We start from the raw sequence: 25,452 nt of genomic DNA, 5'->3' as shown, positions 1-25,452 counted from the left end.
TGATCCACCCACCTCAGCCTCCCAAAAGTGCTGGGATTACAGGCGTGAGCCACCCTGCTCAGCCAAAGACTACAATATTCAGTACAGTGTACACTGCTTGGGTGATGAGTGCACCGAACTCTCAGAAATCGCCACTAAAGAACTTATGCATGTAACCAAATACCACCTGTACCCCCAAAATCTATTGAAATAAAAAAACTAAGAAAAAATAAAATATGAATAAAAATTTAAGTAATGTAAAAAAAAAAAAATTAGGTCTTACAAGCACTTGAACAAACAGACTCCCTTTCATGTTGATAAACAGCGTTGGTGATGAGTCTCAAGGCAGGAGGCCAGAATGCAGAGAGGGGCCAGAAAGATTTTCCCACTTCATCCCACCCTGCCCATCATATTTTCAGTCCCTCCATGAATGAAGGAAGCATATCTGTGAATGAAAGAAGGCTGATCTCAGTACGCAGAGACTGCCAAAATTGTTTCCATTTTGACTTTCCTTATTCAAGCCTGATTCATGAGTGGTGGTTCTTCATTCATTACTTGTGCATGAATGACGCCCAGTAAAATTTTCAGTAAGCTGGCTTATAATAGTTGTAGTTATCTGTTCTGTAGAATGCCTGGCCCAGGCTTCTAATTATAGTGTACTGCCCTCTCATCTTTCCTAATTTATAATGTCAAGATGTGTTTAGTTTTAATAAATTAAACTGTGGGGAGAAGACTTGGGATCAAAAGTTAAACGTTTAAGCATTTTTAAAAGGTCATTTTTTTTCACATCATCACTGTTAAACAAATGAGGAAGCCGGTAAAAAAATTATTCCCTTGTACTTTATTACTTATTGGAAGACATGATGGTTTCATAATTTAAAAAGTAAAAACTAAACATGAATATACACGCATATGTAATTCCTCTCCTCCTGCCCTTGTTCAATTGAAAACCTCTAAAAAATGAATTTTCAAACATTTGAATGTTGCAGCTATACTTGGAGGAAGTGAGAGGGAATGAATGGCGGCGGAGGTGATGGGGGGTGGTCAAGGGCCTGATCCTAAGACCACCTCTGTCAATAGTGTTTGACTTTGCCTCACAGATACCCCTTTATCAGTGAGAGGCATTCCACTCTCCCTCTTTCTCACCTCCCTTCCCCTTCTTTCTCTGTCATTCTCTGTTATTCCCCTTTCCTCTACCTTTCTGCAGTAATGCTGTCTTAAAGTATTACTATTTCCTGAGCTGAGGGGGAGCCATAGGAAGCAGGTACAAAAGAAGCATTTGGCCATTTTCCTCAGCAGTCTTGGAAAGGGGGCCCTTTACACACAGAAACATGGTGGAGCACTGAGACTTTAACCAGGTAGTCTTCAAAAATGTAGGAATCTGAAGCCAGTGCAGGGAGAGTCTCAGTCTGAGATGACATGGCCAGCTAGTAGCCAGAGAGGCATAGAGAACCAGGTCTCCTGACTCAGTCCTGAGCTTCTTAACCATTCATGGGTCATGGATCACTCTGAGAATGTCATGAAAGCTCTGAATTCTCTAACCTGGAAATACACTCATGTGTACACACACGGTATTTCTCAAATAATTTTATGGGAAACCAGGACTCCTGAAATCTGTTCATAAGTTCCATCAGAGTCAGAACCTTTGTTCTCTACTGTATCCTCTGATTCCTGAAGTGCCCTATCTTGATTAATTCCTCATGACTGAGAGGCCAATAGAGGGGAGATATTTGGGGACAAACATGACTTTCCCAGCACACCTCAAATCATACCACCTTGGCACCCATCTGTGTAGATCTATGACTGAACTCTCAGGGACTGGAGAAAGAGATGACTTTCAAAATGTTTAGTTTGTGTTTTATTTATTGAAAAGAGAGCTTAAAAGCTCAGGGGATAGAATGACCTTGTTTAGTCCACATTGAAGCATGGCAAGAAGCTGAGGATCTCACCAATATGTAATGTACCAGTGGGTCCACCCTTTATATTAGCAAATATGGCCGTGCATCAGCATTTATGCTGGAAGAACTTAGTTGGCTAATTTTCTGAAACCTGACATTTCCTCCTCCTCTTCGCTGTTTTCCTCCCTAGAGAGTATTTACTTTGGGTATTTGTAGTGGATGCCAGCCACAAATCTTTGGTGGAAGCCCAATAGTTTACATTCCACTATATCCTGTTGTACACCAGTTGAATAATTCAGGCCAATATTGATTTTTGCAAAAGTTCTTAATGGTCTGGCATGTTGCTGTCAGAAAGGGAGATTTCTCTCCCCAAACTTCAGTTGTCTTGCCTCTGTAACAACAAGCAGCAGTCAACATTTGGTGTCCCCAGGGGTCATCAAGTTTTTATATCCACTGGTCCTAATTCCTAATGTATGAATTTTAGAATGTGAGCTCTGAGAACATAAAGCAATATAAGGTGTGACATTTAAGGTGCAGGTAGCACTTAGGAAAGGGTTTACAACAGTAAGACTCTTCAAATCTCCTTTCCCAGTAAGAAGTGCTGAGCCAACAATGTATTACTAGTTAGTCTTCTTTCTTTTAAGTAAATGTTTTTAATATGAATGAACAGTCACTAAACAGAGGTTTCTATATTGATTAATTACAGCAATAAGATTTCATAAGTATGTTCAGCAAATGCAGTCATTGTTCCGTGCATATTCCCTCAGATCCTTTTACCATGCCCATGCCTGCTCCTAGCAGCCAGCACCTGTGTCTCTTTGTGGACAGACTTTCTGTCCCCACATTTTCCTACCTGCAAGAAGAACCAGAAGTTCTTGGGCATTGACATGTGAAAATACCAGGGGCAACTCTCTAGCAGTGACTGCCTAGAGGAGGGCCAGTAAATTCCCCAGCTTCTGCAGGCCAGCAGAAGTTGATCTCAAGTGATGCTCAGTGGGACTTTGCTTAATAGGACACCTTTGCTGGGACTCCTCCCTTGATGATTCTCACTTCCCTACTCACCTACTGGTTTCTCTTGAGCACACTGCCTCATAAATCATTTTCACACAAACCCTCATCTCATTATCTGCTTCTGAAGAACCCAATATAATTGATGTCCTTGTAAAATTATAAAGTTGATACATATGCATTTTAGGAAATAAATAGAAACTATAACAAAGTGAAAGAAAAAATACTCTAGATTCTACCACTCAGAAGTAATTACTGTAAGCACATTTGTGTGTGTCTTTCTTTCCATGTATACATAGTCTTCTAAATTTTCAGTACTCAGATAACAGTTTCTTTTGGTTATATTTTTCTCCAAGTCTAAATAATTTTTCTTGACATCCTCCCAAACAATAGTTTTCAACTGTATAGTGCCAAGGGATCCATTTGTGGTGGAGAAAGAAAGAGATGGTGTCGAAAAATAAACGTGTAACCCACTCCCTTGTGCAGCCACACAGAGTGAGGAACCTTTATTTTGGGAGTGTGTCTGGCATGGAAATATTATCAGTCAAGTGAGTCACCCATGGGAAAATGTTAATATCTCACTACAGAGTATTTGACTCATTCAGGAAATGTACCATAATTGATCCAATGATTCAGCCCCTTGTTATTTTGGATTTAGATTGTTTCTATGACTTTTTAAACAAATTATGTAGAAAATATTCCAGTCTGGGTGCAGTGGCTCATGCCTGTAATCCCAGCACTTTGGGAAGCCAAGGCGGGCGGATCACTTCAGGTCAGGAGTTTGTGACCAGCCTAGCCAACTTGGTGAAACCCCATCTCTACTAAAAATACAAAAATTAGCCGGGCATGGTGGCGAGCACCTGTAATCCCAGTTACTTGGGAGGCTGAGGCAGGAGAATCATTTGAATCTGGAGGCAAACGTTGCAGTGAGCCAAGATCACACCACTGTACCCTAGCCTGGGCGACAGAGCAGGACTCTATCTCAAGAAAGAAAAAGAAAAAAGAAAAAAAAATATTATTTAAGGTAGTTTAACTCTTCTGCCTGAATTCTCATTCCTGATTAATGGCACCAGCCTTAACCAGATGTCCCCAGACTTAAACTTCATAGTCCATTTCTTACTCTGTTGGCTTCTCATGAAGTGCGACACAACATCATGTGTAGCCTGTCATTGGCGTGGCCTTTGAACTCATCCTCTCTACTCCATCTTCACTGTCAAGATGTGAGCAAGGGTCTTTGTGAGCGCTTGCCCAGATGATGGTAACAGCCACCTGTATCTTCTTCTCCTCCTCTGCTCCAACTCCCATTCCACCACCAGTTAGCTTTCCAGAAGGATCAATAAATTCCCCCACCACCCATAACCTGCTTTCAGCTTCACCTTCCACCTCTCCTCCGATGTGATAGACTTGCCCCTGAACACACCATGTGTTTTCCTGCCTCTTTGCTTTTGCTCCTGTAATTTTCTGTCCCAGAAAGGGCTCTCTCAATTCCCATACCGACCATTCACCTGTCTAAATCCTGTTTTTCTTTCATAAATCAGTTCTGATGCCAAAGTTCCTGTTACAGTTATAATAATTAAGATGCCCTGGCTGCAGGTAACAAAAACTCAGCTCAAGCTGCCGTATGTTCAAAGAAGTCGAGACATAGGTTGAGCTTCTGCTGCAATTTGGTGAAGACTCAGGCTCCATCTTTCTGTATAGTTTTATTGGCTTTTCTCTTTCCATGCGTTAACCTCATTCTTAAGATGGCTTGCTTCAGGGTGGATAAATGGCTGTAGTCAATCCAAGCTACAAATCTACTTAACATATCACCCAAGAAATTTTTCACAGGAGTTCCTGAAAAATGCAGAATTATGGGGAGCCTTCACTTCCCAGATACCTTCATGGACCAAAAATCAATTAAATACTCTTCCCTGAACCAATCTCTTGTAGCTGGGAAAAAAGCCATGTACTGATTGGTTTATCCCTGGGATATATTTCCCAATCACTTTGACAAAGGGGGTAACATAACCTTAATTAGATAAGACAAATTAGGGCTGCTAGCTGTGAAGAGGGAATCAATATTGACCAATCTTATGACTTTTATATGTTCATATACAAGAGGTGAAATGGATGTTGTGTAGACAGCCACAGAGTTCTCCACACTCCAATGGATTCCAGAGGGCATTAGCGATGGCACATCACATTAGGTAACGTTTACAACTCCTTGTTTATGGGTCTTAGAGGTGATCACCCTTGTCTGGCACCAAGTAGGTCTTTAATAAATGTCTAACAAATGTACATGTTTTAATAAATTAAGGTAAAATAAATTGATTTAAAAGGTTTTGTTTCTTTAACTTTGATTTTCATAGTTTTAGTGTGGGGTCATTGTTAAATTTTTTACAAAATTTTCTTTTTTTGAGACAGAGTCTCGCTCTGTCACCCAAGCTGGAGTGCAGCAACATGATCTCGACTCACTGCAACTTTCACCTCTAGGTTCAAGCAATTCTTGTGCCTCAGCCTCCCCAGTAGCTGGGATTACAGGTACCTGCCACTATGTCTGGCTAATTTTTGTATTTTTAGTAGAGATGGGGTTTCACCATGTTGGCCAGGCTGGTCTCAAACTCCTGACCTCACGTGATCTGCCCGCCTGAATCTCCGAAAATGCTGGGATTTCAGGCATGAGCCAGAAACATTTTTTCCATATAGTGATTGTTATCATGTTGAATTATCCATGACTTCACATAGTTTCTAGTTGCCATTACCAGAGGTATCTAATAATTGGCTGCACACGTATCTATTTTCTCTTATTATGTAGATGTTGGTCTTCAGGGCAAGATTTCTGACTTGGCCATACACCAGCAACTTATGCATAAAGTTATAATGACTTTTCTAATGCCATAGTTAGGATTAGAGCAAATCTCAGTGTGCTGTATTTGAAATACTTGTTTCAAAGATCTCAAAAGCAAGATCCTGTAGAGAAGAGGTTGGGCTCCACTGGGCAAAAAGCCCCCTTTCATGCTAATATGCCAAATGAATAGACAGTCTGCTGATGCTCTCGACAATTTATCCTGCTCTTTGGGGATTGTGTAGTGAACGTCTCCAGTTAAATTAGAGCTATTGTTGTAGCTCTTTTTTTTGTTTCCCTCTGAAAATACAATTCTTTTCTGAAAATGCATTTATGATTCAGAACTCCCTGGCTTCTCAGTACAATCATCATAATGAGGTTGGACTCCACATGTATATGTAAATCCTAAATACCATTTTTTCTGCCTTTAAATTATGGTGACAAAAAAAGAAACTCATACATTTTGATCAGATCAAAGCTATTCCTTTTGGGTTGAAGAATTTTAATTGGGATCACAGCCCAATTGAAGACTTTTTGCCATTGTCTTTTCTGACATTTCAAAATAACAAATACTACCTATTTTTAAATACAATTAAGGGCAGTTATCATCAATCCCTGAGAAACACAGTGTTTGATAATTGTTATGTGTACCTGGAAAAATTTCCCATGGATTCCTACCTGAAATTTGGATCTCTAGAGTAAACTAACAGATATATTTAATTCCATTTCCCATTCACTGAGCAGTTCCCATATGTTAGATACCATGCTAGGAACTAGGAACAGATCAATGAACGAGACCCAGTTCCTCTATGCTCATTCATGGTCTAATGGGAGAGACAGAGAGGTACCATATATTTATAGTGCAAACCATGGTTGTGTATAACAGAAGTGTGGCAAAATAGAGAAGAAGTGAGGATGTTTCAGCTCATGGTTGAGGGTTAGAAGTAGAGGATAATCCCAGCACTTTGGGAGGCCACGGTGGGGGGATCATGAGGTCAAGAGATCAAGACCATCCTGGCTAACACGGTAAACCCCGTCTCCACTAAAAATACAAAAAAATTAGCCAGGCGTGGTGGCAGGTGCCTGTAGTCCCAGCTACTCAGGAGGCTGCGGCCAGAGAATGGCATGAACCTGGGAGACGGAGCTTGCAGTGAGCTGAGATCGCACCACTGCGCTCCAGCCTGGGCCACAGAGTGAGACTCCATCTCAAAAAAAAAAAAAAAAAAAAAAAGTAGACAATAATCAGGAAAGATTTGCCTAAAGTAGTGATATTGAACTATACCTATACCTGTTTACCTTTAACCTTCTTTCCTTTCAGTATCTCATCAGAGTTGTCCCCAGATGGGAACTAAGAATGAATTTTGGTAACTTCCTGGGGATGGTTGCATGAACTTCTTTTTTTCTGTGTGTTCTTTAAGCAGTGGGTCTAGGATGTATATTCAGAGTTATCATAGTATGTTTCTTCTCTTTTGTGTAAAAAGTAAACCCCTTCTAGGCATAGGCTCAGACTCAAGAAAAACAGCTAGTGCGACTGTGTACGTGATGTCTGCCTTCTCCTGAGCAGCTGTCAGCTTTCCTGTTGCAGGGCTGCCTTAACCCTTCCGGAGAGTGCCAGTAGCAGTTTATAACCATTGGTGTTACCAATTCTTAAAGACTTTGTTTGGACTTTGGTCTTTAACAGTGGCCAGCTCTACTCTTCTTAGACTGATTATCCAATTTTTAAAATTGTTTTTCACTCTGTACTTTTTCCCTGTCTCTAACTTGATGCTTGCCTCTTGTTTTTTTTAACAATTAGGGGAACTTTTGTTCAATGACAATGAAGACCCCCCTGACCGACACACACACACACACACACACAAAGAAAGAAAGAAAAACAAAGAGGAGAAGGTGATACTTTTCCAGATCAGAAACTTTTATAATACTTACCAAATATCTATCAGTTTAAAAACCATGAAACAAACAAATAAAGCAAAACAAAAATAGGCAATAAGTCTAAAGAGAATAAAGCTGTGGCATATAAAACAGTCCTCCTTTTGACTTTCAGCATATATTGATTTTTAGCATGGTTACATTTAACAAGTTGCATACAATTGTAATAAGTGATTACCAGTGAGGAGCTCACCAAAACTGTCTAGAGTGGGAACTGAGAACCCACAGGGAAATCAAGAGGTAACTGTAAGAATCTCGTAGGTCAGTAACTCCGTAAAGTTTTTCCTGTACGGTGAATATGCACTCTTTTTCAAATATCTCTAGATGTTGTTATAATTAGTGAAATTTAACTTTACTTAAAAGCATTATCAAGTGCAACATGTCCTTCTATCATATTTTTTCTCAACTTACAGTTTTGTATTTTTCTTCTATGGAATTTCACAACTCTTTGCATGTGTGTGATTAATAGGGCTCTCACAATTGGAAAGGGTTAAAATCACTGTTATAATTACCTAGGGAGCTACAGAATAATTTTTGAGGTAGGAAGAGGCTGAAAAATAAATGCAAGGAAGTCAAATATACAGTTGTAGGTTTTATTACCTAATTTTATTGTATAGAGCAGCTTTTTTTCCAAAGATCTTTTAACATTATAATCAGAACTTTCACACCATAGAATTGTGAACTTTTATAGCTGGAAGAGGGCACCGAGATAATTTCACAAATAAGGAAGTTAGCGTGACCTGCCCAATGCTATACAGTGATAAAATAAAAACTTCACCCAAATTAAATTTAAAGGTGTTTAATTGAACAATGAATGATTCGATAATCGGGCAGACCCTAATGTCACAGCAGATTCACAGAGACTCCAGCACAACCACGTGGTAGAAGGAAAAAAAAGGGAAATGATGTGCAGAAATTGAAAGTGAGGAACAGATGGCTGGCTTGGTTAGAGCTTGGCCTATTAGTCTGTTAGCCTATTATTAGACCTATTAGTCTGCCTGTTAAGCTAGGTCACAGTTCATCCACAATCACTCAAATACAGAAGTATGGGGTCCTTCTCAGGCCATATTTAGTTTGCTTTAACAACAGCCAGTCAGTGGTGAAACCAGGACTAGAACTGAAGTTTCCTGACTGCACTGTCACAGGCTAGCACACTGCTTTTCTGTTGTGAAAAATGTCTAAAAGGCCGGGTAGCCAGAGGATGGAAACCATTACATTTAGGTTGATTTGGAGCAGTGGAATAGTATTGAAGAGCACAGATTCTGGAGCCAGAATGCATGAGTTTAAATGTTGACTTTCTGCTTACCAGCAAGTTATTTCACCTATGTGTGCCTCAGAGTAGAGTACAGAGGAAAATAAAATAAGAGTATCTATTTTATAGGGTGGTTGGTAAGAAACAATGAGTCTGTAGTACTGGGAACCTACATTTAGTACATGCTGTGTACCTGTCATGTTTCTGTCCCCAGCATCATTGTTATTACCTGTTACTTCCAAATTTCCAAGTTGTTGGTATAGTCAGGATTCTTCAGAGAAACAGAAACTGTAGGATATACAGAGAGGCAGGAGAGGAGGTTTAATATGGGAATTAGCTCACATGATTATGGACCTGAGAAGTCTCATGATCTGCCATCTGCAGCTGGAAAACCAGGAAAGCCAGGGGTGTAATTCAGATGAAGTCCAAAGTCCTGAGAGCTGGGAGGCCACTGGTAGAAGTCCCAGAGTCTGAAGGCTTGAGAGCCAGGAGCTCCTATGCCTTTCTGCAGAAGATGGATGTCTCAGTTCAAAAAGAGGGAGAATTTGCCCTTCTTCCACCTTTTTACCTTTTCTGCACCATCAAGTGATTGAATGATGCCTACCCACCCTGGAGATGGCAGATGTTCTTTACTCTGTCTACAGGTTTTGATACTAATCTCTTCTGGAAACATCTTCATAGATTAGATACCCTCCCAAATAATGTTTTGCCAGCTTTCTGGGTATCCTTCAGCCCACTCAAGTTGACACATAAAATGAATGATCACACCATCACTGTAGCCTCTTGGGGGCCCTTTAGTCCTTCCCCGTAGATTTGGAGGAATCTACCAGCCAGGTGACTGGAGATAACTAGTTACTGGAACAGGGTCGTCCTGGTCAACAGAGTGACTCTATTCAAATTTCAAACAGGGAAGCAGAACCAGGACAAGATTTGTTACAGGGAGCTGGCTTATACCATTGTGGAGGCTGATGAAGTAGTGTCTGCAAGGCTGTTATCACTGGATCTCATGCTGGGGCTTGAAGTCCACAAGGCATGCTCTCAGACAGGTCAGCTCACAAGTTTAAAAACCAGCAGATTAGCAGCAACATGTGTGAGCTACACAACAGCTGCTGTTTGACGCCCACCACTCATATCTTCCAAGAATTTTTCTTGTGGCTCACCTTAATCTGAAATATACCACAAAGGGAATTCAGAGAAAATGTAGTTTACCATAGCCAAGTTGACATGTCACAAAACCAGCACAGTGACCAATAATAGGAAAAGGACATGGAGCAGAAGAGAAGACAAAACTGAGAGAAGTAAAGAAATGAGGCAAATCATTCTGAGTTTGATTTACCCCGGTACGGTAGAGAGCACATCTATTAATGATTATGAGGCAAAGTTCCACAGAGCTTTACTATGCTTGCTCCTAGACCCTAAAGAACTGTTCTCACATAGATGAAGAAGGCAGCTGTGGCTTTATTCCTCTGCACATAGCTTCCCTTTGATGCAACTTTTAAAACAGTTCTCCTGAGAATCATAATATTTTATATTTCATTTTCCTAAATTGTACTCCCAAAATACTTCTCAGATTCTGAAATATGAACAATATTAACAATATATTTTTAGGGTTTTTTTTAACCTTTTGTTTGTTAACTCAGGTAATACAGATCAAGCAAAGCCAATCACATCTGCATAAAGAGCCAGAAATTCTCTAGTTTAATTGTGAATTTTGAGAATATTCTATATCAAACACTCATAGGTTAGAGCAAGAGAAGTGTTTTGTGTGTGTGTGTGTGGTTTTTTTTTTTTTTTCATTGCCTCTGTCTTATTTTGGGCTTACGTAATAAAATACCATAGACTAGGTGGTGTAAACAATAAACATTCTTTTCTCATAGTTGTGGAGGCTGCGAAATCCAAACTCAATGTGCTGGCAGATTCGGTGTTAGGGGAGAGCTTGCCTCTGGTCTGCAGAGTTCTGCCATCTTGCTTGTTGTGTCCTCACGTGGTAGAAAGGGAGAGTGCTCTGCATGGGGGCTCCACTGTTTGCTCCAGATACCATCAAATTGGATTTACAGGTGCACACCATTATGCCCAACTAATTTTGTTTTGTTTTGGTTTGGTAGATAAGGGGTCTGACGGTATTTCCCAGGCTAATCTTGAACTCCTGGCCTCTAGCTCTTCTCCTGCCTTGGTCTCCCAAAGTGCTGGGATTATAGACATGAGCTACCACACATGAGTCTTGAAGTTAGACTACATATAACTTCATCTTAGACTTTGAAATTCATACTTTGAAATTGATAGTTTGCTTCTGTCTGCTCGCTTGGCTCCCACCACAGTGTTATTTGGCCATTTATTAAATCCCATTTAATTTATTTCAGTAGTTATGTTCAAATTCCTGTATAAGCCTTACAGAGGAAAAGAAATTCCTCTGGTAGCCCATTTGTCTTCCTGGACTTTAAAAGAAGATGAAACTTTAATGAGGTTTAGATGTTAACATGACTGCTTTGTTCTTCTCCTTGCCCACTTGAGTTTTTCAGCAAGTAATAAATAATTACAAAGCACCTTACAAGATAGGTATATGTGTCATAGCTATTATTTATCTTTCCGCTTATCTCAAAGAAGAGAGAGATTTTTTCACAGTTTAGCAAAGACACAAACCATGTCTTGGTTAGGGAAACCTCATCAATTAATAAGTAATATTAATTAGTGTAGGTGCAAAGAAACATTCGGTCATTCAGCAAGCATTTTATCTTAATTTGTCCTACGTAAAGCTTACCATGTACCAGATGTTGTTCTAAGAGCTTCAGTAATAATTCATTTCATTCTCCCTATAACCTTATAATTGTATTATTATAACCATCTTACAGATGGAGATACTGAGGCACAGAGGAGTTAACTACCTTATTTAAGGTCAGTCAGCTAACAAGTGGTAAAGCTGCAATTGATTCCCAAGCAGTCTGACCTCTTAAACACTACCTTGTGCTATTTCCTACTGGATTCAAAAACCATGCACAGGCCGGGCGCGGTGGCTCACGCCTGTAATCCCAGCACTTTGGGAGGCTGAGGTGGGCGGATCACGAGGTCAGGAGATCGAGACCATCCTGGCAAACACGTGAAACCCCATCTCTACTGAAAATACAAAAAAATTAGCCGGGCATGGTGGTGGGCACCTGTAGTCCCAGCTTCTAGGGAGGCTGAGGCAGGAGAATGGCATTAACCCGGGAGGCAGCGGAGCTTGTAGTGAGTGGAGATTGCGCCACTGCACTCCAGCCTGGGCAACAGAGTGAGACTCCGTCTCAAAAAAAAACACAAAAAACCATGCACAAAGCTCTATAGAAAGGATTCAGAGAAGCATCAGGGAAGGATAAAAAATTTAGCTTTTACTGAAGAAACAGATATATTTTATACATGTGAAAGTGAAAAACAATTATGAGTCAATATGCAAGAAAGTTCATGAAAATATGGCTTTGCCGCTTTTCCATGAGAAATAGTAGAAGGTATAAAAGGAGAACTTATCTTGGTGAACCCCTTTGCCTACCTTCTTAGTATTAAAGCCCATTACCTCTGTTCACTGATGATATGATCTTATGCCTAGAAAACCTTAAAGATGTCTCCAAAAACTCTTAGATTTAATAAATAAATTTAGTAAAGTTTTAGGATACAAAATCAAAATACAAAAATCAGTGGCATTTTTATACACCAATAACAAGATGAGAACCAAATCCACAAGTCAATCCCATTTAAGTTAACTGCAAAAACAAACAAACAAACAAAAGAACCCTGGGAATATGTTTAACCAAAGAGATGAAAGACCTCTATGACGAAAACTACAAAACAGTGATAAAGGAAATTGTAGATGACACAAACAAGTGGAAAAATATTCCATGCACGTGGATCAGAAGACTTAATATTGTTAAAATGACTATACTGCCTAAAGCAATCTGTATATTCAGTGTAATCCCTATCAAAATACCAATGTCATTTTTCACAGAATTGGGGAAAAAGATCCTAAAAGTAATATGGAACCAAAAGAGCCTGAATAGCCAAAGCAACTCTAAGCAAAAAGAGCAAAGTTAGATATCACATTACCTGACCTGAAATTATACTTTGAGGCAATAGTAACCAAAACAGCATGGTACTTCTATAAAAATAGACACATAGGTCGAAAGGACAGAATAGAGAACCCAGAAATGAAGCCACACACCTACAACCAACTGATTTTTGACAAAGTTGACAGAAACATACACTGAGAGTACACTTTTCAATAAATGGTGCTGGGAAAATTGAATTGCCATATGCAGAAGATGAAATTGGACCCCTGTCTCTCACCACATGCAAAAATTAATAATGATGAATCAAAGCCTTAAATGTAATATCTGAAACTATTAAAATAACTAGAATAAAACCTAGGGAAACCTCTTTTGGACATGGGTCTAGTCAAATAATTCTCCATTAAGACCTCAAAATCACAAGCAACAAAAACAAAAATTGACAAATGGAACTTAATAAAACTAAACAGCTTCTCCACAGCAAAGGAAATAAACGAGTGAAGAGACAACCTGCAGAATGGGATAAAATATTAGCAAACTGTGACTACGACATGGAACGAATATCCAGAATTTACAAGGAACTCAGCAACAACAACAAAAATCCACAAATAACCCCATTAAAAAGTAGGCAAAGTATGTGAATAGATATTTTTCAAAAGAAGATATACAGATGGCCAAAAGCAATGAAAAAAATGCTAAACATTACTAATCATTAGAGAAATGCAAATTAAAACCACAATGAGATATTATCTTACATTCATCAGACGACTATTATTAAAAAGACAAAAACCAAAGACAAAAACAAATGTTGGTGAGATGCAGAGAAAAGAGAGCACTTTTACACTATTTGTGGGAACATAGGTCAGTATAGCCTCTATGGAAAATGGTATGAACATTTCTCAAACAACTGAAAGTAGAATACCATTTGACCCAGCAATTCCACTACTCAGTATCTACCTCAAAGAAAATAAATCATCGTATAAAAAGATACCTGTACTTATGTGTTTATATCAGCACTATTCACAACCCTAAGTGTCCATCAGTGGATGAATGGATAAAATGTGGTATATACACACAATGGAATACCAGTTGGCTATTAAAAGGAATTAAATCATATATTTTGCAGCAACGTGGATGGAACTGAAGGCCATTATCTTAAGTGAAATAACTCAGAAACAGAAACAGAATGTGAAATATCACAATTTCTCGCTTATAAGTAGGAACTAAATAATGTGTACACATGGACATAGAGTGTGTGTAATCACTGAAGACCCAAAGTGGTGGGAGAGTGGGAGAGGGAAGAGGATGAGAAATTACTTAATGGATACAATGTGCACTCTTCAGGTGATGGCTACACTAAAAGTTCAGACTTCTACTACACAATATATCCATGTAACACAACTGCACTTGTATCCCCTAAATCCATAAAATTGTTTAGAAAATATTAGTAAAAAATGTAACACCTAGTGGTCAGGAAATCTTGATTTTAGAACTTTGTCTCCCCTACCTTGATTTGTCACTCTTGGCAAAGTTACTTTCTTGACTATTAAAGATGAACTTTAGGATTAACTGTCCCCCAAAACAGGGGTCCCCAACCCCTGGGCCACAGACCTGTTACCTGTCTGTGGCCTGTTAGGAACCAGGCCACACAGTAGGAGGTGAGCAGTGGGCTGGTGGGTGAGAGAGCATTATTGCCTGAGCTCTGCCTCCTGTCAGATCAGTGGCAGCATTAGATTTTTTTTTTTTTTTTTTTTTGCGACAGAGTCTCGCTCTGTCCCCCAGGCTGGAGTGCAGTGGTGCAGTCTTGGCTCACTGCAAGCTCCACCTCCCAGGTTCATGCCATTCTTCTGGCTCAGCCTCCTGACTAGCTGGGACTATAGGTGTCTGTGACCACAGCAGGCTAATTTTTTTTTTTTTTTTTTTGTATTTTTAGTAGAGAGAGGGTTTCACTGTGTTAGCCAGGATGGTCTCGATCTCCTGACCTCGTGATCTGCCCGCCTTAGCCTCCCAAAGTGCTGGGATTACAGGTGTGAGCCACTGCGCCTGGCCAGCATTAGATTCTTATGGGAGTGCAAACCCTATTGTGAACTTCACATGTGAGGAATCTAGGTTGTGCACTCCTTGTGAGAATCTAATGCCTGATGATCCAAGGTGGAACGGTTTCATCCCAAAACCATTCCCCACTCCCCAACCAAGTCCATGGAAAAATTATCTTCACGAAACTAGTCCTTGGTGCCAAAAAGGTTGAGGACCACTGCCCCCAAAAGAAGCAAATCACTGCTCTTTCTAAGACACAGCCAGCCTCTCTAGGGATGTGAGATGCAAAACGTAAAATTCTAAATCACAAGGTGCCATTTTGCCCTAACTTATTTTCACTAAATCTCTATTTTTTCACCCTTAGCTTAAAAAAAAAAAAAATCCATCCCAATCTACTTAAAAGTCTTAAATCTATAATGAAAATATTCCTTAGTATTTTTTTCATGTTAATTCTTCAGTTCAAGAAAGACCTCCCCAGGTCTCATGTAATTGAACGTGATTTGGCATATGGGTTTTATAGCCTCTCAAGTCACTCTGGTTAACACTCAAATAATCACTAAGCTAGTCAGATGAAATCCCTGATGTACATGTAAGACTTTGAGATTGGTTATTTAAACCTTTCATAATCTAATCCATGCCCATGGATTAACCTGGACTAGCTGTTAAGGGTTGTCTTGCACCAATTATGCCTGTTTGTATTTTATTGGCCTATGTTGATAAGAGAAAATGTCATGTAATTTTAAAAGAATTAAGAACAATATTTTAGCATTTGACATGCTGCATTTAAAGTGGGACTCATTGAATAAACGTGATTAACTCACACAGCACAAAAGGAGTAACCTATCTGTAATATTTTATATTTTCTTAACCTTTGGGTTTAGACCATTTTAAAAATTCAATCTTTTAAAGTCATTCTCACTTCTGGCTGGCTCATTGCAACAAAACTTCCATCTACAACATCGTCTTTTTGAGATCCTGAAACTATTTTATGGGCCTAGAGTACAGCACAAGAAAAATGAATCCATTTTTTGATGGCCACTGCACTTACGGAAAAAAAATCATCTTTTTCCTGGATGGAATAATGGCTTTTTTCACTCACAGGATGTCTCTTGTGTAGCATAGCATTTTCAGGACTGTAAAAGCCCCTGTCCAGGAGTAGCAGCTGATGTTTGTGGGGGTCGCCTGCCCAAGGGGGCTTCTCTGGGCACTGTGACCATTTGGCTCTGCAGACCCTACTGGACAGCAAGCATCTTTCACCCACTGGTTATGGGCCAGCCATTTGGTTTATGTCTGGTGGTTCCTGAATCACTTCTCATTCAGGCTAACTGAGCTAACATCCAGCTTTTAATGTGTCAGACCCCATCCAGATATGGTAAGGGGAGGACAGACTGATATATTTTTATGTTCATAAAAGGTGCTTTTTCAACATTGGAAATTTCCTTTTTAATTTTTCACTTCTTGATAATCCTTTCTCATTTTTATGACAATTTTTAATAATAATTAGTTTTTTCTACCAAATAAGAGTTATAAAAACAAGTATTAGATATTTCTAGCAGCACTTTTAAAGATCTGAGCTAAAAATGAAACAAAACTGTCCTTTTATTTTCATTTAATCCTTGGTGTCCAATTTGTGCTGAGCATTCTTTTTAGTTTAGTTCCTTCTGTTCTCTGTAAAGAGCCTATTAGGTGATGATCAGTTTTGTCCCAATTAGAAGAAAAGAAAACATTTCTAGTTTGTTCTGCGGAATTAGTACCATTAAGAAATGTTGTTCACTTTAGTGAGAAATTGGTTATAAATAAGAGAACGAAAATTTTGTATGTCGTTAAGCTGGTGATTTGCCCTATCCATGACCCCTTGCAAGCAGGCTGTTTTGCAATCTAGTACCTCTCTGAGTGAGCTGTAACACAATTGATTCCAGGTTTAGAAGACACAGCACACTTTTTCCTTCATCGATTTATTCCTGGTCTATTCTCTGCATTTTCCCATTTAGCTGATCAATTAATCTCTGATATAACTCATGGGCAGCAGTTGAAAATAATGTAGCTGGTGATATTTTCTCAGCAACAGCAGTGATGGAGTTCCATGTGTCTGTATAAGCAAATTGGCATTCATTCTCAAGTGTATCCAGGAAGCCTTCTCAGGAGAATTAAGTGTGAGGAGTACATTACTTTACTGAAAGCCCGTGAAGGCAAGGACTGTAGCTGGATTAGTTTACCTCTGTAGCACCATCCTTCCACATAGTGCCTGGCATGAAGGAGATGCTTAAAAAAAATGCAGACTGGAAGAAGAAGATGCAGTTGTGTTGATTTTAGTAGCAAAGTAGCTTTAGATTGAACACTGTACATCCCTCCAGCCCCCACTCCTGAAATTCTGAAATTTTATTGATTCCATTAAAAGATCAGTCTGTGCAACATAAAGATCCATGACCAGAAGCTGAAAGAACTGGGATGAGCGGGAGTAGAAAAGAAAGAAGGAGAGCTTTGGTGTCAGACATATGTGTTCAAATCCTAGATCTCTGTCTTGCTGGCTGTATGATTTTTGAGGCTCCTCAACTTCTCTATACTTCTGGGAAAATCAGGGTAATATTATGCACTTCATGGGGGCCCTTGTGAGGATTAAATTCTATAATGTATTGCAATATGAAGGCACAAAGGCTTGAAACAGCATGCCCTGTTTGGAAAACTGCAAGTAGTTTAATTTAGCTGGAGCACGGGTTGCCATGGGAGAGATGTGGGAGATGAGTCCAGAGAGAGAAGGAACAGCCAGGTCATCAAAAGTCTTGGGTGCCAAGCTAATGGGTTTGAACTTCATCCTAAAACCTTTGGGGTCTCATTAAAGTATTTTAAGCAGGGGAGAGGAATTGCATGATCACATTTGCATTTTATGACATTGACTCTGGCAGAACAACACTCTATTGGAAAAGGCTGGCTCTTAACTTCTCTAGCTTCTTCTCCAAGTGACTCTTCTCTCCTACTCGCTGGTCTCACAGAACTTTGTGCATAGAATGGGTCAAAGTTTCTTGGTCTCCGGGCTTTTGCATGTATGATTCCCTCCTCCTAGAATACTCTTTTCCTCCTTAGTGTGTTAGTAAGAACTTTCTGTTAAAAATGGCAGAACACTTAACTCACACTGGTTCTGGCAGTGTATTTGTTCAGAAGTAGCTCCCTGCATAACTGTGTTTGTGAACCCACATGGTGTCATCAGAATCAGGTGTCTTTCTCTGTCCATCTCTCTGCTCTGTTCTCAAGCATACTCTCAGTACAGGGTGGCAAAATAGTGGCTGACATTTCTAGACCTACATCTTGGGCTCTCAGTCGTGTCCAGGGAAACTAAGCACCTACCAGCAAAAGTCCTGATATTGGCTCTAATAGAGTCATGGGCTCATCTCTGAAACAGTCACTGAGGCCATGGGGTTGGAATGCACCGAGTGGTCAAACCTGTATTACTTTCCTGGAAAGCGGGAGGAATAGAGGTGCCATATTGGAGTCAGCTCCAACCAAATCACAGGAACAGTGATTGTGGGGTAGGTAAAGAGGTTCCTAGTAAGTCAAGGTACTCTTTCCCAAAGATGGGTAATTGCTGTTGGCTCAGGAAACATCAGTTGATGCTATAGCTGGCTAACACACCTACACTCTGCCTTCAAAGGTAGGATGATTGCCACTTCCTCCAGGAGGCCTTCTCTGAACTATCCATGACTAGGTTAAACATCCCTCCTGGGCATGCCCAATAGCATCATATACTCACTGTTCTTGTGGCATTGCGATGGCTCTTTACTTACCCACCTGCATATTTCTAGCACCTAGTAGACAACTCAATAAGTATTTGTTATGGGGATGCTATGTTAAGCTATCCTGGAATCTGAGAAGCCAGTTTACAATAAAGAAAGAAGTTATAATTAGTTGCAGTGGGACACATGTTTGAGGAATGTTAAAAAGGGAGAATCTATAGGATTGAGGGTCTGCTTCAGGTGGGAGTGTTGGGTGAGAAGGAGGTCTCCATACCTTGGAGAAGGAGGATTATGCCCTAGTTTCTGGCTTCTCCACAACAGAGGAGATTGGAGAGAGAGATAAAGAGTTCAATTTGGTACATGCGGTTCCTGTGGGGTTTACTTTGAGAATTCATCAACCTAGGAATGGCAGATAAAGCTTTGTGAGAGGATGAGAAAACCCAAGGAAGGGTTTAAGGATGAGAAGATCTTCTCTGGGAATGTATATGGTTCAGTCAATGTCTTTCCTGCTAATGATGGACTTTGATTCTTGGATTTCACACTAGTGGGCTGGGAGTTGATGATATTTAACTGTAGTGCCATACATTAAGGCCTAAATGCCACAAGGAAAATCAGGATCTCGATCGAGTAGAATTGTCAGTTTAATACAGTTTTAAATAAGGAGAATAGAGAGGTGCATTCTGAACTAATGAGCAGAAGGACCCAGCCCTCAAAGGACAGCCTAGTTCTTCCATATATGTAATGTTTATATATGTTTATATATATGTTAACATATATATGTTAACTTATATATATAAGTTCTTCCATATATATATATATATATATATGTGAGCTCTCAGTGGAACATGAAATACAGACCCTAGAACCAGGCCTCATGCTGTGGAAAGTCAACACACAGCACTCCCAGGCAAGTGTTGAATTTTCTTACAGGAACTTTCTTAATTCTTGGCCATCTCATTTCCCTTTGTCTCCCACTTTTTTTTTGGTAAAATCCATCAACAAAAGGGGGTCCTTTTTTCCGTGCCTAACTTTTTACATGATGATGTAACCCACTGATAGTACTCAACACATGGTATAGGATGGAGAATAATTGTGAACGTTTCTAGCGTGTTAAAGCAAAATGAGCAATCAGCTCCTCCTCTGCGGTATGTGTTGTTATTCCTACCCAGGACCTCAGAAAGGACCGGTAACCTGCCCCTGGTCACATAAGTATCCAGTTGAAACGGTGAAACTGAGTTGTGACCTGTCTGACTTCAGAGCTGGCATAGATACATCACACAAAACTTCCTGCCATGAAATAGCATAGGAACTTAATTTAAAAGAAAAAATAAATGGAAAGCCCAGATGGCAAGGAGGAGAGGGGAATACGGTGGGTCCTGGTGGTCCACTCAGGTGGGCAATGTAGGTATGTAGGCAGTAGCCAAGGAACCATGAACTTGCTACTTGGATTTTGAAATTGGCTCCAGCAAGGCACATTCCAACAAGCAACAGCATCCAGGCCACAGAGGTCCCATTTCTGCCCTTTGATAACTAAGGTAGACACAAGCAAGACTTGGCCTCTCTTCATAACTTTGCAGATACTTACTGCTCATTCTGGAGCTGTGTGAAAAATAGACTCAGCATCTTCCAGTGACTTTGAGTCAAATTTCTATATTTCATATAAGCCCTAAATTTCCTTAGAGTGGATGCATGGTCCTGTAGAAGTATAGATTTCATCTTCTAGAGATCATGTTTTCTTTATTCCCTCTCATTTTTTTCTTTTCTTCCTTATCTTTTTATTTCCTTCTCTTTCTTCTGCCCTTTTTCTCTTCCTTTCTTCTTGTCTGTCGTTGCTGATCTGATTTCTTTAAGGTGAACTCCACCTGTTTTCAGAAGCCATACCATCATCTCCCTATTGATTTTGCATCAAATGTTGTGTATTTAATCCTGTGATTGGTGTTAACATTAATTTCCTTTAGCCAGTTTGCGTGTTCAGTGAATGACTCTCTGTCAGCAGTGGTTCCCACCCACCCTTCTCTCCAGGTGCAGACTCCAGCAAGCTACATGTGCTGCTGTGTAGAACACATTCAAAGCAAGGTGGACAAACACAGTCTCTGCCAGGGCTCTGCACCTGCACCTTCTTTGATTATATGCTGTGTTGTAATCTTGGTATTCTTTGTGGCAGGGTAATTGATGAATTTTTAGCTGAAGTAAACACCATCCTGGAAGTGCTCTACCTGAAAGTGCATTTTTCTTTCCTTTCTCCATCCCCCAGACCAAGAAGGCTGTATCGCCACTCCACCCATACATGTGAATTGGCTTCCTCTCTTGTCACTGCAAATCCACTTTGCTATATGAATTGCCATATTAGTTAGGTTGATGGAAAAGAAGTTGGACAATTGCTGTTTCCCTCTTTGACTATGGTTTGTAGGCCCATGAAATGAAACAATAAATTCATCATTTGTTTAAGAAGTTAACCCAGATAATTTGTGACTTACCATGGTGGCAAGTCCAGATGAATTGGGAATATTCTTGTTTTGTTTGATACCAGATATTTGTAAACATGAAGCTTTCATCCCGATATTTGGCATTGTGCAGACCTTTCACTATCAAAAGCCTTTAGGCATCAGATTGTGATTTACTATGTTATTCAGGAAGCAATTTCTTTTCATGGCTATTTCTAAACTTGGAATTTCTTTTCATGGCTATTTCTAAACTTGGGATCTTCAGAAAGCATTGTTATTTACATTATACTGTCCTTTAATCACTTGTGTTTTACTGTCTTTTTTGTTCTTGTTTTAGAAATCTAGAGAAATGCAAAGCTTTGAAGAAGGACCAAGTTATCGTTGTTATTTTATAATGCATTGTCATCATCATTATGGATGTTATAATGTCATCATCATTATAATGATTAGTGTTATATTTTAATTGGAGGAGAAATGATCCAATAAATGTGTTCTTTTAATATTTAACTACTGGCTATCAAAAAAAAAAAACAAAACAGTATTACAAAATATATGCTGAATGTACCATGACAAACCCTAAGATCTATTTCTTTTAATTTCTTCTCTAGCAAGAAAGAAACCAAGGAAATCCTCAAGGAACAGGTCATTCTGAAATACCTAAGGGTAGATCTTTTATGGGAGTGCTTAAATATCTGATATCTTCTGTAGAGGGAAATAAAATGAAATTGCTTTGAATACTACCTTTCAGAAATAAACCAGCCTTTCCTTGTGGCTGACACGTCAGGAGGAAAATGGTACCAGATCCTTCTGAGCTCACTGCAATGTTGATGCATAGTATATAAAGGAATCTGATTTATAGTGATGAGTTATTAAGGAGAAATTGAAAGTTTCCCAACCCATGGGTTTTTACATGCAAAATTTAAGGAGCCCATTATAGTCCATTAGTTTAAAAGGTAAACTTATTAAATCCTTCATGATAAAATAGCTATCTCTGATTTTATGGTAAAATTAAAAAGGCATGGACAGCATTTTAAGACTTGGTGTAATATACTTCTTGGCTCCCTTGCAGCCAGTGATAGCTAGTGTTTAATGTGATGATTTAAGGGTGATTTAAATTGGTCATCCTGCAGAGGAGGAGGAGGATCCCCAGAGAAACTAAATTTATGAAATGGTAAAAGTGGGATTTAGAGTTAAGTGACAGAGTGATTGGAGAGAAGTCTTATGGTTTGGAGCCCAAAGACACATTAAAAGGAATCAGAGTCACAGGCCTGTGCTTCTGATGGCCTCAATAAAGAGCTCATGGGAGCTGGACGTTTAAGCCCCACAGGTGGACAAAGGTGCACCTGTAGGGCTGTTTGCCCATCTCTGCAGCCAATAAAGTCAAATGTGAAATAACATTTTCCCTGTATTTGCCTAGTTTATGTTTGTTCTTCAAGTTAGCAACTGTAGATACTAATCATAATCAACTATTATGAATTTCAAAGCAGAAAAAGATGTCTTTACTAAAATGTTCTCAAGTTTTTATAACAAATGAGCTAACTGGCCCAATAGGTTAAAGGACAAAATGAAAATTACCAATCCTGGCAGTTAAATAAGGGCTATGGACTATCATTTTAATGCCCTCTTCTGTGTAACATCAGAACATGGTGTAAATTATAATGAGCACCCAAGTATATGGATCTTATAAATGAGTTATCAAAAGTATATATTAAAGTTTTTAAAAGTCATTTTCTAAAATCTCAATGAAGCACTGAAAAGTGTTATAAGTCATTTTCCTGCCAAACTCAAGAGTAGCTTGCTAGTCTCATCAAAGCCCTGGTAGATCAAGAGTAGATTACGTATTTTCAGTTACCTTGGACAAGTCACTACACATCTTTCTGCTTAGCTGTCTTATCTGTAAACAAGGGATGTTAAGAGTTTCTTTGCCATATGATTATTGTGAGAATTAAATAAAGCACACAAAGAGTCTGCAACAGTGCCTGGCACACAGGTACATAGAGACCATTCCGTAAATGTTAGTGGTCATAATTATTGGGTCGGCTCCACTCTTGCACTTCCATAAATTTTGCATTAGAGAGTCAAGACTTAAAGTAGAATATTTCAATTTGATTTACCCAGGAAGGCGGCCACATGCTAACCTATATCATACAAACTGGGTTGTTCTAACCCCTCCAAAAAAGTAAAGAGATGAAATAAGATACAGATCATACCCTTGAGAAAATAATCATTTGAGTCCATAGTAAAACTGTAGTGGTGCTTCCAAATGTGGTCTGGAAATTGAATTTCAAAATTAAGCAGCTAGTACCACATATAAACTGCCCTTTTGGTCCTAAGTCAACTAACTTTCTTTCACAGTTTAATATAAACTTTAATTTTACAAGCAATAAATGTCCATTAATAGAAAGATGGAAAACCACAGAATTCAAGTAACCTTTTATACAGTTAATTCAGAAATAGTCATACATTTTGGTGTCTAGACTTCCAGTCATTCTTCTCTATGCCTCTTCCTATTTTAATGGGGTCCTACAGTACAAGCCTTTTTTGTAACGTGATTTTTAATAATGTCACAGTGGAACCTTCCCACTTTATGATGTGTGTTTTTACGCTGTCAGTTTAATGGTTACATAGTGATCCGTTTGTAACAGTGGCCTAGGATCAACCAGCCCCATGCAAAGTAAGGAACTCTTTTTTTTTTTTTTGAGACGGAGTCTCGCTCTGTTGCCCGGGCTGGAGTGCAGTGGCCGGATCTCAGCTCACTGCAAGCTCCGCCTCCCGGGTTTACGCCATTCTCCTGCCTCAGCCTCCGAGTAGCTGGGACTACAGGCGCCCGCCACCTCGCCCGGCTAGTTTTTTGTATTTTTTAGTAGAGACGGGGTTTCATCGTGTTAGCCAGGATGGTCTCGATCTCCTGATCTCGTGATCCGCCCGTCTCGGCCTCCCAAAGTGCTGGGATTACAGGCTTGAGCCACCGCGCCCGGCCCCAAAGTAAGGAACTCTAAGTCCCAGTTACTCATCCGGCTAACACCCTCTGTCACGTTCGATCATAAATTCTACGGTCAGCCTGTGCCTGGGGAAGTTCTTAACCCAAGGCACAATATAGCGCGTCCCCTGCCTATCCCCATTTGCCTTTCGCAGTAGTATTTCTCATCTTTGCTTGCTGATTAAAAAAAGAGGGCAGGCTCTGCAAACATGAATATTTCCGTCTTTACTTTGGCAGTCGATTTCTCTGAGCATTGCCTCTGCTCACTGAGGTCTAAGGGTTCCCTGGGGGTAAAAGTGAGAATGAGTGTAGTGAGGCTGTGAAATACACAGGAAGTATACACATTTATTCTTTGAGTCATAGCCCCGCCTCACATTGTTTGGATGTGTGATAATTCACTTAACCAGCCCTCTAGTGTTGGGTATTTTATCAGTTTCCAAATTTACCGTATTATTAATACTATCCCCAAGTCTCCCTAAGCCATCTGCCTCTGGGGTCAGATTAGATCACATTAAGAAACTGAATGTGGCTGACTCGTTTCCATCTTCCCCCACTCCCAACAGACACAGGGGCTCTGCTGACTCTTCCCCACAAGAAACTTCCCCCCGGTTATTTCAGAAGTTCCCAGGACATTCGTACATACAGTCATGAAAACATCTTCTTCCATTTGTGACTGACACGCCCTCACACACAAACCTGGATTGAAAGCAGCTTAGTGAAGGCCCCTCTTTGTGACCACTACTCGGGGCACCCCCCCAGGGATTCTGATGCCCCACCCATTGGGCTGTATTCTGTGTTCCCAATATTCCACAACTGCTTATCCTGAGAGTTCTGCAATGCCTTGTTCCCAGGATGTAGCCCCTGTTGCTTTGCCATCACCCTGATTCCTGTCCAAGAAAATGATGGGAACATGCCTTTCCCTCCTGCGCCCCAAAGTAGGATTCTGGTGACTAGAACAGCAGTTCCCAAATCATGTTTGGAAATAGCCTCATCCCCTTTAGCCTCCTGCTCCTGTCTCCATAGGAATCACACTAGGTCACGCTGTCCAGCACACAGGACGGCCTCTCATCTTCTCGTCTGATAAGCTCTGCACAGTATGCCGCCGCTCACCATTCAGACTTCCTTCCCCATGGTATAAACTCGGGAAGGAGACACTGGATGCCCTTAGCCACAAGTCTAGCAGATCCGTCAGATGGTCTATCCAGTGTTAGGTTCATCACATGTCTGGTGCAGCAGCAAGCACCCTTCTATTTGTGCACATTTTAAACAAACATTTACATTATTTCCTTAGATGAATACCTAGAGGCCTAATTGCTGAAATAGAAGGTATGCAGTAGGCTTT

At 39.9% G+C, this 25,452-nt stretch overlaps 1 protein-coding gene and 1 long non-coding RNA gene across 2 annotated transcripts in view; one reads left to right on the top strand and one right to left on the bottom strand.

Annotated features, from left to right (window-relative positions):
• The window catches only part of NCKAP5 (NCK associated protein 5), an 836,097-nt gene that overhangs the window by 564,327 nt on the left and 246,318 nt on the right, over positions 1–25,452 (top strand). The window lies entirely within an intron of this gene.
• Positions 8,422–24,901, bottom strand: LOC111529003. The gene is made up of 2 exons (XR_002727242.1): positions 24,807–24,901; positions 8,422–10,056 (listed from the first exon to the last, which is right to left on the bottom strand). It is a non-coding gene; the product is annotated as an uncharacterized LOC111529003 (long non-coding RNA).

The sequence above is a fragment of the Piliocolobus tephrosceles genome, chromosome 11, assembly GCF_002776525.5.
Source record: "Piliocolobus tephrosceles isolate RC106 chromosome 11, ASM277652v3, whole genome shotgun sequence".
Lineage (NCBI taxonomy): Eukaryota > Metazoa > Chordata > Mammalia > Primates > Cercopithecidae > Piliocolobus > Piliocolobus tephrosceles.
The sequence above is the reverse complement of the archived record's forward strand: the minus strand, read 5'-3'. Positions and strand labels throughout refer to the sequence as shown.